General features: G+C 44.0%; 1 long non-coding RNA gene across 9 annotated transcripts in view; it reads left to right on the forward strand.

Annotated features, from left to right (window-relative positions):
• LOC121404251 overlaps positions 1–12,345 on the forward strand; it is a 40,175-nt gene extending 27,830 nt beyond the window's left edge. For 8 of the 9 annotated variants that reach the window (XR_005967840.1, XR_005967833.1, XR_005967834.1 and 5 more), the window contains one exon: positions 12,258–12,345. This is a non-coding gene — a long non-coding RNA (uncharacterized LOC121404251). Of the gene's footprint in view, positions 1–7,927; positions 8,064–12,257 lie in introns of all 9 variants that reach the window. The other variant, XR_005967841.1, reaches the window with a different exon arrangement.
• The last annotated feature ends 2,206 nt before the right edge of the window (positions 12,346–14,551 follow it).

Below are 14,551 nucleotides of genomic sequence, written 5' to 3' on the forward strand. Positions count from 1 at the left end.
AAATCCTTCGCCTGGCAGTGCAAATACCACCCGAAAAACAGGACGAAAAAAGGCGAAATTTGTTGGGCAAATATTTGCGTGAGAGCGCCACTCGAAACGTAGTGAAAATACTCCACTCTGATGTACCGGTGAACCATTAATTTCAATTAATTTGATTTATGCCGGAACCGAAACTGGAAGCCGCCTCCAAATAGATTTTTCACTTGTTTGTTCCCCACCCCTGCCCACCAACTCAGCCTTTTCATTAATTGTTTGGCGTTTTGTGCGTGTAATTGGTGTGGTTAATTCTGCGGATCCATCCTCTCCGTGCGCCCCAAAAGGATGGATTTCCGATTTCCCATTGTTGAACAAATTAAGGCCAAACTATGGTATAATGCCAATCATTTGTTGTTCGTTTTGTGGAGATTTGCATTCATTTTCATTGGATGGAGAAGCGAGGGGAAGAGAAGCCAGCTGTAAGAGACGAAGAAGCGATCTCTTGGGAGGCAGCTGGGCGACAAGTCGATAATTTCCACCAAATGGCAAAAGCCAAATAAACCGAGGAGGAGGAAAACTCTCAAGAAGAAGTGAAAACAAACGTTGAGCAAAACGTTTGCCTAATTTTTGTACGCCTTTTGGTCGTGTGGCAATTACGTTTGGCTGCAGCGTGAATAGGGGCTGGGGAAGGGGCACTGGCAGCGGCAGGAGGAGTAGGAACAACTACGACTAAAACAAATCATTTGTTTGCACAAGCGCGACAAAGCGAACTTTTGAACTTTTTCCGCGAAGGGAGTCCGTACAGTTGTGGGCTACTGCCCGTCTTGTTGGCTGTCTGGGGAACGACTGCAATTTTCTTGCAAGCATTAAAAGCATTACGTTTTGTGTTTGTTTTTGGTGCCTCCTGGATCGGGTCTGGGTCTGGGTCTGTGCCTTCGTGCAGCCCTGCATGACTGCCTCAGACAGCCTGACAGTTGGCGGGAAATAACAAATAAATTGACAGATGACCTGACAATTGATTTCGTTACGTCTTTCACTCAGTTTGTTCACGGCACTGGGGAAATGGGAGACCACCTTCGAAATAAAAACGTCTCCCGAATGAGTGCAATTAAAATGCAGCACAGCTGGGGGAAATGTTATCAAAATGCAAATTGCATTTGTTTGCCGCCTGCATGGAAAAAGTCAATAACTGCAAGAGAAGTAAACAAAAACAAAAACAAAAAAAAGGACAACTAGCAGTTAAATTTTGACAGAGAGTGTAGCCCCAGATGGCAAATAAAATAGCTCCCCACCCAAAAAAAAAACACTCCTCGAATGGTGGTCAGCCCTTGGGTGGCAGCTTCATGGCGTAGATTTCTCTTTGTGTCTTCGTGTCCTTTCACCCAGCAGCAACTCCCTACCGAGCCTCCTCCGAGCGGGCTCCCCTCCACAAACAAATAACAATTTCAATTTCGCGAGTATCGAGTGCCGGTTGAAATTCAAATTTTGCACGAGTGACTACAGTTCTGTGGCGTCTCTTGTGGCACCCGTATATATAGTACTTCCTCCTTTCGTGGTGCCCCAGGACAAGGCAGCCCAAAGGATCGATGGCTGGCTCCACCAGTGCGCACAAACAGTTTTCGCAAGCGCTCACCCCTTCTCACCGAAACACTAACAATAATGACAGCAAATCAATATCATTGTCAAGGCTCCCCGAGGGTACGCCAGCGTGCAGCAGCGGCACCAACAAAGTAAAAGGCTCTTTATCTCACACCTTACCTCTCCTTTCCCACCTCTTCTGATACCGTTTTTTTCTGCGAGTGTGTGTGTGTGTGTGTGTTTTTCACTCGTCGCATTCGTGTGTCGTCGCTTGTGGGCCTAGTGTCTGTTTTTCATGGTTTTCCCGTGGCTTTCCTTTGCATTTTGTTGGCGCGCGTTGGCAAACATAACGCGCACTTTTACGTTGACGCCCGTTGGTTAATCTGCCACTGCCTCAACTACGCCCACAGCCCTACAGCTGCTCCACCGCCCATGTTCATTTACTCAGGCATTCACTGTGCCTCCTCCTCCTGCACCTGCACCTGCCCTGCCCTGCCCTGCCCTGCCTTGTCCTGCCTGCCTGCCTGCCCTGTTGAGTTGGTCAGTCATGCAATGCAATGCTGCAACTGCAATGCACTTGAATTGCCGTTGCAGTTGCAGCTGCAAAACAACAGGGTGAAAAAAGTATGTGGTTTGAGAGGGAAAACTAAAGGAAAAACCCACAGCCACAGATGCTCTGTCAAAAGGGGGGGTGCAACCTCCGCACTGCAACTGACCATCCGATATGACCATCATCCATCCCATATGCGCCCCATGCCACTCATCCAGACTCACACACATGCACCATGTGCTGGTATTCAGTCACGCATTCATGCGGCAGAAGATGCAATTGATTGCAGTTGTTGTTTGTTCGTTTGTTTGTTTTTTTTTTTTTGTTGCTCCGATGGTTGGCACCCCTGTTCCTGTTGCATAGTGTTGCCACATGGGTTGGCACATGGGTGCCACCTCCAGCACGCCATACCCTGTCTCTTTCTCCGTCTCTCTTTCAAGGAAAAACTCTGTGGGGAAAACCAAAGTTCGGTTGCATTATTGATTATGTTCTCTTATCGTTGGGGGTGTCTTTGTTGGAAGTTTACTTGTTTTCCTCCTCATCTGAGACATCAAGTTAAATCGGTGACAGAGATAACAAATAGATTTATGGATGATTGACGGGGGGAATTTTAATACGTATAGTACTTGATGCACGTGCAGGTGGAAAGCTCTCAAAATGTTCATTCGTAGCTAAAAGACAATAAATTATAAATATTTAATCAGATACTCTCTCTCAGACATTCGTTGAATATTTGGAATGACATTGATTTGCTGTACAAATTTTCCTTATGGGAATGGTTAAAACGAGCGATAAGAGATTTCGATATCGATGTTGCCATGTTGATGGATAACGATGAACTTTGTTTAGCTTAGAGGTCATTGTATCCATTCCTCAATGACAGTATTCATAATATTCCATGAATTAAATGAGTGTATGCATTATTCTATATACAAATATATATCTTCATAGGAGTAGATTCCCCTGTATGCATCGCTAGCTCGCATTTGTTACATCAATGTATCCATTAAACTCTCCTTTAGTCTTTAGTCCCCACCACTTTATTTGCTGCATTTTGGGGATAATTAGGCGCTTCTCCCACGCTCATTCGCTGGGAGATCGTGTGCTCCCAGCAGCCTCTTATGCAATGCTTCAAAATTGTTTCTGATGCTGATGCTGCGGCCGTTGCAGATGTTTTTGTTGCCTCCAGCTTTGTCATGACTCTTGCTGATGCATCTATGGAGGCTGCTGCCTTTGCTGCTGCATCTATGGCTGCTGCTGTTGGTGGCACACATTGTTGCCTGCTTTAAGTGGACACACTGTGTCGCTTGCACTTTTCTTTAACAACGTTGCTTGGGGTTTTTCTTTGCATTTTTTCCTGTTTTATTTTCGGTTTTTTTTTTCTTCTTTGGTTGTTTGTTTTCTGTTGCTTATGACGCGCAGTCCCATTCATTGTGGGATGTCACATAATGCCCGCTGGAACGACCCACAAGGGAAGGGACATGTGGAAGGGGCATGGGACATGAGGCATGAGGCAAGAAGAAAATGCAACCGAAAACGCGACGCATGCCTTGGGGTAATGCGAGACACAAAAGTGTGTCCCCAAGAGGTGCGGCAAGAAGCATCGTTGCAGTTGCAGCAGCCACCGACGCATTGACACAAGTAAGAAAGAGAGAATGAGAGACAGAGACAAAGAAAGAGATGTATGTATGTGTGCTGTTGGTCTAAGTTAAACATGAAAGTGAAATTTTCACATGGTCGCTGCTGCTTCGCCGCTGCTTCGAGCTGCCTCGCCGCTGCCTTGCACACAGCTTCCGGCTCTGCGCTCCGGCAATGCGATGCCCGTCATTCGGCTTACGTTTATTGTTACCTTTGCGAAGAGACTCCAAGTCTCCAGCTAACATTCACTCTCCGTTAGCCTGCACTGAGAGAAAATAACAAGGGGGGCTTCAAGTAAGTTTCGTGACATGGGAATGATAAGAAATTCAGAAGTGAAATGGGAATTTTTAAAGGGAGCCATAACCTGGTAAGAAAATGATACTTAAAAGATATCGTGGGGGTGATAAATTTTTTTTCTTCTGGGGATGGGAATAAAAAATTCAACCTTCAGATTGTAATCATAATTAAATTTTCCGCAGTGTTCTCAGCCCTTGGCAGTAGTGAGCATTTAGCACCGCCCACCCCCCACTCGCTAAAGCCATCTGCATGGATTGGGAGCCAAGTGCAATGGCACAGTGGCAGTGTGGCAGTCATCGTTGTCGTCGCCTCATCGCCTCGTCGCTCGTCACTCACTTTCCTTGTGGCCAAGTTGCAAGTTGCACGTGAAAATAAGTGAAATTGCAGCCAGTGGCAATTTAGCAGTTGCCAGTCGTCGGAGTCGTCGCAGTTGCCAGAGAGTAGCAATTGCTTCTAATTGTTATGGCTCCCAGCAGCAGTAACAGCAGCAGCAGCAGCAGCAGGGCCTGCCTCATCAGTGGCTGCCTCTCGACTCGACCGGCAGCTGGCATTTGTTGCTCCATTATGGCGGGAATTTAAAATATTTAACTTTTCTGTGGGGCAGCCATTAAATGCGATAACCGCAGGCAGAGAGCGCCTGACAAGCGGCCAACTTGATTATGACAGAATGTACGCGGGAAAATATATGCATTTATAATATCTTTAAACCGATTCACTCGCTCCACTTCGTTGGATTGCGGGCTGTGTGCGGCATAATAAAAATAATGTAAATGTAAATTGCCATATTAACACGATTCGAACGGACAGCGAAGGACAGCGAAATGATTGCGATAAACGCAAATAAAGCATTGACAAACGGATCCGCAGGCGGACGGACGGACAGATCAGCCATGGCCATGGGCCTGGGGCTGGGATATGTTAAGCCCTCCGCTGAGAGCAATTACGCCAAGAGCGAACCACAACGAGTCGCGTTCTGGCAATGACGATGGCTATGGCCAAAGTGTCCTTAAGCGGCGGCAGCCATGACTACCCGCCAGCCTGGCCGCCAGCCTGCCCGCCTGTCTGCCTGCCCGCTGGTTTTATTTCCATTTAATGCTGCATTTCCGCTTCCTCATTCCGTATACGCGCTGTGTGTGTGTGTGTGTGTTTATGTGTATGTCCGTCCGCCTGTGTGTGTGTTTTAATAACTGCCGAAGGTAGAGCGAGGCTGCTGATCGCTGATGGCCTCCAGCCGCCCGTCAGTTGGCCTGTCAATTACATTTTTAAATTTCTTGCCGTTAATTTTGATGCCTTGCGGCACGGCACACGACAGCCGTAGGCCTGTGCCCCGGGCTGTGCTTTTAAGCAGATTACGGACACTCTTTGAGCCGCGCCCCCCTCTTCCCTCACCATTTCTGGTTCATTTCAGGTCCTATCTTTGTTCAGTGTTTGCCTTTTTTTCTGGCGTGTGGGCGGGGGGCGCACAGTCATTAAATTTATTTGTGTAATCGTCCTGCCTTCAGTCCATTGTTAAATTGTATTTTTATATTGCCACGCATCTCGATGGCCTCTGCCTCTGTCTGCTGCTGCCTGTCCCCCCTATCCACCAGAACTTTTGCCTGTCATTTCTCAGTAGCTGAATTCATTTTGTTTGCAATCAGCGAACGGAGGCGCTATAAAAAAATGCTGAAATATATAAATTGGGCTCCAAAACTGGGCACAAGTCCTGTGTCCAGTCCTCTCTCTGGGTTTTTATCAGGTGGCTTTTTCGCCTTTCCCATCCGTCGCCCAACGACCGACACTCTCGGGGCCTGGCAGTTTTATTTACTTGCCAGCAATTTCTCTTCACTTCGTTTTGTTAATTTGATTTTTATCTGCTCTTTATTTACCTTCCACTCCGTGGCACTCCTGTCCCTTCCTTCCACTGCCACACTTTGCATTCCTTGCCCCCCCATCCAGTGGCAGCAGCTTGGCATCTCATTTGCACGTTGCGCATACGCTTCGTTGACGTCTGCTTGATTTTTATTTAGGGTCCCTCATTGGGTCCAGCTTATGCCGGACAAATGTGCAGCTCTGCTGGTTCTGCTACTGCACAATGAATCCTTCCTGGCACACTCCAACCTGCCCCTGCCACTCTCCTACCCCCATAATATACCAGGCTAATCACGAGACAAAAGCCAAAGCTTTTCACACCTTTAATCTCTGTTAATTGGATCCCCCCGATACAAAAAAATATACTAAAGCAGGGAAAAAACTCTGTCAATTATGCTCTGCATCCCTAATTGCTTCCTGGGCCCCAGTGCGTCGTCCGCCCGGGGATCCTCAGCTTGTGATTTTTATAATAATGATACCGGATATTTAAGTAGATGCCCCAGCATAAGCTGCTGGTCGCAGCAGCAACTAACAAAGTCACAACAAGAACTATCAACGCTCCCTTTGTGTGGCTCTGTGTGTGTGTGTGCGAGTTGGCCAAAAAAAAGAAGATAGAAATATACATATAGAAGCGGAACAAAGGCCATGGATAGCAGCAAAAGGAAAGAGACCCAATGGACGACTGCACAGTGGTAGGAAAAGAGATGAAATTGGAAAATAATATATATATCATTCGTTCCTTGGAAATTACTTTAAATGAGAGCATCTTTAACACGAGTTCCAGCAATCATAAGGAATATCTACCCCAATCTTTATTCTGTCAAAACTTTCCAACTACTCAATATTCAGTTCATGGCAGTGGTTCCTAGTTTGATGATGACAAGCATTTATTTTTGGTGAAAATAGGTTTCCCCCAAACCAACCAACTAGCAGCATTTCTGACAGCATTTTCCCCGTTCTCTTGGGCTATGATGTGGGTCTTCCTGTGCTTCAGGGTGGACCACTGTGCGGACCCAAGGCGAAAACTGCTTGCGGGCCACACCATAGGAAAAGTATCTTGAAGTCATTTGTGCAGACTCTAATGATTTCCGCTAGTTTCCGTTTCGTTGTCATTGTCCACGTCTCTCTCTCCATGCACCATCCACCAATCCATCTCTGGGGTATGCACCAAGGGCACAACTTTTGCCCCTTCCCGTTCCTTCCTCTGGCATTAAGGTTTTTGCTTGTTGTTGAACATGCAACGACCTTTAAGCCTGTTGTTGTGATTTCCATTGCCCCGGCCCTGCCTCAACGCTGCTATTATTGTTGCGTGTTTGTGCGTATACAGTACCTCGTATTGTTTGCTTTGATAAAGAAATTATTGTAATCTGCCTGCGGAATTGGAGTTGTGCTGTGGCCTGGCCTGGCCTGGCGTGGTCTGGTCTGGTCTCTCCCTCTTTCGGAACTTAATCAAATTGTATGGCTAATGGAAATGAAGCGGTTATGCACACACACACACACACACACCGCATACCCACAGCCCCGGGGCCCCTGGCGGCAATTGTTGTTAATGAAATTGTCTGACAAAATGCGTTTGACGGGTGCTCGAGTGAGTGAGTTGTGTGAGCCGTGTGAGCTTTGTGAGCTGTAGCCTGCCAATGGAATTATATATAATTGCTTGTAATTTAACCAATTTACAGTTCATAAAACTGCATAAACCGAACACAAGACCAGACAAAATGCTTCGCTTACAAAATCGTGTTATTTTATGGTTGCCTTCAGATGAAGTTTGCAATGAAAAAAAATTCAGGGATAAAGTTGATTCAATTAATCGATAGACATCACAAGTGTTAGATTTCATTCATTCAATTTTCTTTTATTTAAGCGCAAACCAATCGAATCGTTGTAATTATAGGGCAATTACCTATTCTATTAGCTTTGATTAAGTTCAACGACTTCTCAAAGGGTCTACTATAATTTTCGCTTTTTCTGAGGAGGTTTACTTCCTAGAATATTCATTTCAATTGTTATTTATTTTTTTCTATATTTTGTATGTAGACAAATGATTGATTCGAGGTATACTCTCCACTGTAATCAACACAAATTGGTTACGGTGTAGGACCCATTTTGGAGGGCGGTGACAATGATCCATCGGAGCCAATTACCTATCATTTGCATATGATTTATAGCCCCCGTAAGTCACTTATTGATATATGTTGGATTAATTTGATTATAACTTACCTTTTTGCCCATGATTCGTTTTCTATGTAGAGCAAAAGAGCCACAAATATGTACCACAAGAGGATTTATTCTGTTTAAACGAGATTGAAACCTAATTAAAACAATTTTAGGATTTCAAAGAGCTTGCTTGTGCGACTACTCGCACACGTTTAACTAATTTAATACACTCTTTAATTATTTAAATACGATATGGTTATAAAATCCATGGGATATTTGTGTTTTTATAGTCACAAGGAAATAACTTTTAATAGACTGTAAAGATTTACAATCGTATATACAATGGGAATGTATCTATAAATAGCTACTTTATCATTGTTGTACTCTCATTTGAACAAAAACAACAACAAAAAACCGTTGCATGCAAAAGTTACATTACCTCAAAAAACAACTACAGCAGTAAAAACAAAACAACAACAACAACAACCGAAACAACGACCACAATCAAACCCGTTTTGACTGTTTCCCATAATCAGGCAACAGCGAACGGCTGAGAAGCCGTGTGAATTTTATTTTTCGGTTACAAACGAGTTCCGTCTACCATATACATATATTCCTCTTCACCCCCTCTCACATGTCCACCAGTCTTGTTGGCCCGAAGATTTTTCCGACTTGCAACGACGATGCACTTAAATGAGGAATCTGCAATGAGTCAGTGGCTGCTGTACCATTTTCTGCATAGGGTACTATGACTATAAGCGGAATTTTGTGACGGATATATGACGGATGAAGTATCACTGAATATTATTATATTTGAGTTCCCTGTGCCTAAGGAACTATTTATTGAGTGGAATTCCACTCTTCATCAATTCCAACTTATCAAAAACTTATCGAAACAATGTCCGAGCCATATTTAACTAGAATCCAAATATTGACTTAATTTTGAACATATTGGAATTTACTGACTTGTAAGATTTATGTGGATTTCCTCATCCAACGTCCTAAATCGTTAATGGCGAATGGTCCCAGTTTCTGTAAAGTTATTAAATACTTTTGGCTTTTGGAAATTTGTAGCTCAGTGGAAGACCTGACATGGTAATTAGCGAGCTGCAAGCGTATCTAAAAATTCGGCTCTGGACTTTTCAGAAGTGGAATCTTTTGTTGCAGTGTTTTAAATGCTGCTGCAGTTATTGTTGGTGTTGCAGCTGAAGCTATTGTATGAGTTGTTGTTTGCACAATATTTCACGCATACGTGCCTCCATTGCCTCCACGGTGGTGTGGGTGTGAGGCTGAGTGGGTGCTACTACAGTGGGTGGTGCCGAATGGGCGTGGGTGTTGCTGGGTGGTTTGGGGCAAAATGCGCTCTCCCGTAAAATTGCGCGCAATTTGGTTTTTTTGTTGTTGTTGTATCGTATATGTGTTCGCTTAACGACAACAAACTGAACACTCAGGGAAAATCAGTGTAAAAAGCAGCAGCAGCAAAAGCAGAGGCTCTGCCAGAGCCCCGAGTTCTGGATTGTGTTCAGCATAGCAGAAAATTATGAGTTAATGGATTTTGTTCATCTTTTTCTTCTTCTTTTTTTTCTGTTTATTTGTTTCACTGCAGCTTTACAGCTGCCACAATTATTATCATTACGATTGCTGCAAGTAAAAAAACCGAATTGTGTTGACAGAAACATGTTGCTGTTGCTGTTGTTGTTCAATTGCTTCTTTGTTTTTTTGCACTGCCAGAGCATGAAAGTGTTGAATGTTGTCACCACGGAGGCATTCAACAGCAATGACACGCTCGTTGGGCATTGTCACAGCACAGTAGAGGCCTCGGCCATGCCGCATCAACAATTTGTGGCAAATTCAAGTTCAATGCTAAAGCAAAAGTTTTCTAGATGTTAGAAAAATACAGTAAAATGGGACCCATTTATAGGGGGAGTGGTAGAGCTATTGCCGCTCTTTGGCTTCGTGGATAATCAATGTAATTAAATGCGGAAATTGTTTGGCGCAGTGCAAAACTGATTTGGCACTTGACGTTAACTGTTCCTTGAAAGCGCCATCAACATCAACAGCTCCACTGTCTGCTCCCCCCCAAGCGACAGCTACAGCGCCTTTTGCCATTGAATTTGAAACCGGCGTCGCAGTCATTAGGGAAACCAAAGAGAGAAATAGGGTTAAGGAGTAGATGCCAGGTAGATACCCTTAAAAAATAACGTCTTTCATGAATAGAAAAGCACGAGTGTCTGAGAGAAGAGTATCTCGAAAGCAGTGCAAAAGAAACGGGCAGCACATCACTTGGAAAGACTGGAACTGTGAAAAGGGGAAAGGTAGAGGAGTTAAAGGGAGCAGAGTGGAGTGTAGGTTGTCTGCCACATGCCACTTGCCACATACGAGTATTTACCGGTACGTTTACGTACACGCAACGGGAATTTGCAATTATTTAGCGTAATTGCTTTCAATACACCAAAATGTTCAACCACATAATTAGAAAATTGCAAATTGAATGTTGGCCAAAGGAACAGGAAAATCCTGGCATTCACAAAGGGTTTAATTGAGTTCCGATTCGATAACGCGACTAAGAGTGATTTAAACCATTTGTCCTTTAATCCATAAATTCGTTGACAAAATGTCCACTATTAAAGGCTTCACCTTAGCCAATGAAAATCCGATTAAATGTGGCACGGCTTTCGGCCATAATTAAATTAAATTCGCACAATAGCGATGCAGAGCGGAGCTCTAAAAGTATGAATATACATGCATATATATTAAACTAATATTAATTTATGGATTAATTATAGCGCAAATACCCAAAATAGCTGTTTGTACTCTATGCGAATTTTTATAATATTTATATCTACTATTAATTTTATTTTTTTTTCCATTTAATTCGAAGCTTATGGAAAATCCTTTCCCCTTTCGATTATTACCTGCTGGTGTTTCTTTATTATTTCATTATTTTCTGTGTTTTTCCTGCTGTACTTTGATGACGTAAAATTATTTATTTAAATTGAATTTCTCTGTGGTTGATTTGTGGGTAGAATTTAGCCAAAGAAGAAGTGGGAGGGGGGATATAATATAAATGAATAACCATCAATGTAGGTCAGCGGCAGCAGCCCCAGACACGGAGTATCTTTAGAATTGATGATGGCTTTTCAGATGAATTTTCCAGGGCATCAGTCTGAACTTGAGTGAAGGCTCAGCTCTCAAGGAGCCTCGTCTATTATTTAATAACTTTCCCATTTGGCTTACTTATTTCTCTCTCTACTCTCTACTCTCTAGCCGTTTGCTTATAGCCTTGGCAAGACTTTTCCTCTGGCTGTTATTTGTTTCCCGTTTATTTATTTTCTGGCTAGTGAAAAGGCAAAATTGCATATTTGCTTATATTATAATAAATGCCAATTTAGCCCGACTGCAATTCAATTACGTGAGCACCGTGAAAATTTCCCTTTTCGGTTGCAAAACGTGCAATGCGGCCCAGGCCTGGGACGGCCTCATAATCTCTGACTCCAACTCCGACTCGAGGCTGTTGGAAAAACGTGAGTGGATCGGAGTCCTCGATACCATAAATTTGGATAAAAATAAAAGTATAACCAAAGACAACAGTGGCCGAGGCAACAATCATGACAACCGCTCGCTGAAGTTGCGACGATGCAACGGTCGAGTGAATTGGATAATTGTGCATAATTTTAATGGATCGAATGCCGGCAATCAACGTCTGTCGGTCGGTCTGGCTGAGGGCTGACGGGTAAACGTATATCTTACTTGATTTTCCTCTTAAATGGCATCTGCCTGTTAATGTGTGGCGTATTATCGGTGGATATCTTAATGCTGCTGCGGTTGCTGCCACATATGTGGCTTGACTCCTTTTGTTTCGACTCCTGCTCGTACATCCTTTGTGCATTATGTGGGTTTGGCTGTTGCTGCTGCATGACCTGGCGGGGCATCATTAAGAAGATATAATCAATAATCAGACACATTCCAGTCAATTCCATCGCTACTCAACAACAGCTTTGAATGGCAATCAGTTGGCATTGTCTGGGGGCTCATTGCCTGACAAATCTCCTCCTGTCCTGTTGTCTTTCAAACACCTAATGGCCGACTGTTTGCCTCCAGTTAACCTTGATTATGCAAAGTAATTTTCAATTTCAGTTTCCAGCCCGCCCCCACACATTGTTTATGCCACGAAAATGCTAATGAAAATGTTTTCCACATTATTTTGCAGTTGACAAAAACCGATTGAATTTGCATACGATTGAAGTGCTACACACATGAATTTTGGTTGCTGGAGGTGGAGCCGAAGCTGAAGCTGAAGCTGGAGACTGGCTCGAGAGCTGTAGCTGTGGTTTAAGTTGCGGTAAGTTCTTGTTTGTTGGTTTATTTGTTACGCCTGTTATTGCCAAAGATATGCAGACACAGATACAGCTACAGTCACGCACACACGTCAGAGCTGGCTGTCTGTCTGTCACTCAGTCAGTCATTCAGCAGTGTTCCTCAAGCGCTGCGCTGCGTGGGATTAGATCTCTCCCCCGCTTTCTATATCCGAAAATAGCCCTCACAGCAGGCTCTGCCAACCAGACGTCCTGTTGGGGCCATGTCATCGGCATGCAAATTTTCCTGCTTCCCCTCTGACATTTGCATTTGCAACGCCCGCAATTAAATGCGTGGGTGGCATGGGCGGAGTGGGCGAAGAAATGCGTCATTGCAAAGTGTTGCGTGCTGCATTTAAAATGAATATTTTATGGCAACTTTCGCCCCCACGCCAACACCCACACCCACAGCAACCCCCTTAGAACGCCTTAAATTATGCAACGCAATTGCAGGCCCAATGCGTGCTGCATTTTAATGGTGCAACAGTCGTGTCGAGTGGTGGGAGGGGAATGAATCCTGTTCTGTTCATGGCCCATATGCAATGAAACACATTTTTAAATATTTATAGCCACACAGCCACACGATTCACCACACATGTCTAGACGGTATGCCGCAGAGTACCTTAAAGTCACAGAGCAGTCGCCCCCCGAAATAGAGAAGTACTCGGATCTGTGGACAAAAGATAGACAGCCAACAGGCAAATGCACTTTTCCATTCAAATGGAAAATGTGTCAAGTGTAAGTCAGGACGCGCCATAGGATATAGATGGATAGATATAGGGATGGATATAGATGGCTGGAGAGTGACGGAGAGAGAGAGAGTGAGAGAGTGTTTTAGCCGCATGCCAGACATTCATCTCAATTTATCGTGCTTAGCTGCATATATACCGGGCAGATCGAAGTGCCGTCTCCGTATATCAAAGTCTCAGCCAGGACACACATGAGTACGAGTCGTATTGTTGTTGCTCCATCCAGCTGGATTATTTACTCTCACTCTTCCATTGTGTGTGTGTGTGTGAGTGCTGCAGCTGTCATTGCTACCCGTATCCCCATAGCTATACCCATCCGCATCCGCATCCGCATTCCCGTGCCCGTTTCCGTTTCGTGCTACCCTGAACATTCCTTATGCGTTCCAACCCCTTCGTTCCTCTTTGGCAAACAAGTAATTTCACTTGACATGCAATTTTTTGTGAGATGTACTTGCTCCTCCTCTCTCTCTATTTCACTCTCCCTCTCTCTCCCGTGTCCTTCTCCGTCTTATCTCTGTCGCTCCCGGGGAATCTCTCTCGTCCTCTCAAACGAAACAGATGTAACGGCGGATCAGATAGGGAATCACCGCCTTTCGCACTGGTTTTCTTTCCGTTTCCCCATTTTTTTCCCTTGTTTGTGTGTGTGTCTGCCCTTCAACCCTTTTTGATTATTTTTGACGAAAAAACCACAAACGCAGAGCTGAAAACTCGGTTAAAAGATGAAGGAAAAAACTGAAAGTATTCGCATCTTACCACAGCGGTTGCATGCAACTGAAAAATGTCAATGCCAAGCAGTGATAGAGAGAGAGCAGCTGCAGACAAATGTTTGCTGAGAGAGGGATAGGAGGACTGAGACATATGGAATATCTTGCCCGGCTAGGAAAACTACATTGCTCTCCCGTTTGGTTTTTTTTTGTGGTATATTCTTTATTAAAGCGCTGGCGCCTTGCGGTATGCAGCAGCAAATATTTACGTTTAAAGAAATTCAAGAGAAATTATTGCAGATTCGAGTATTTGTATCTCCATAAGATACACCCGCATAACCATCAACAAAGATACAGATTGTATCATTTGGCCATACATTTACTGTCTCATCTGTATATGTACGTATTCTTGGTGACTTTTGTGATTTTATTTGTTTGCCTTGTGTCTGAAGTGTAAATATCAAAATATGTATCCAACATTTAGTCAAACATCAGCTTTATGGCCACCTTCTAGCCTCTCATCTCCCATGACATTTTGTTGTTTAGCATAGATTCGACATTTCCACGCATTTCCACCTCCGACTGTGTTGTTGGCATTTGGCAAACATGGAAATATGTATCTGTGCTTCAAGAAAATTGCAGCATATTTTTGCACACAGTTTTTTTTTTTGTTTGAGTCGATTGCACTGAGGGGAA

The sequence above is a fragment of the Drosophila obscura genome, unplaced genomic scaffold (assembly GCF_018151105.1).
Source record: "Drosophila obscura isolate BZ-5 IFL unplaced genomic scaffold, ASM1815110v1 contig_192, whole genome shotgun sequence".
Lineage (NCBI taxonomy): Eukaryota > Metazoa > Arthropoda > Insecta > Diptera > Drosophilidae > Drosophila > Drosophila obscura.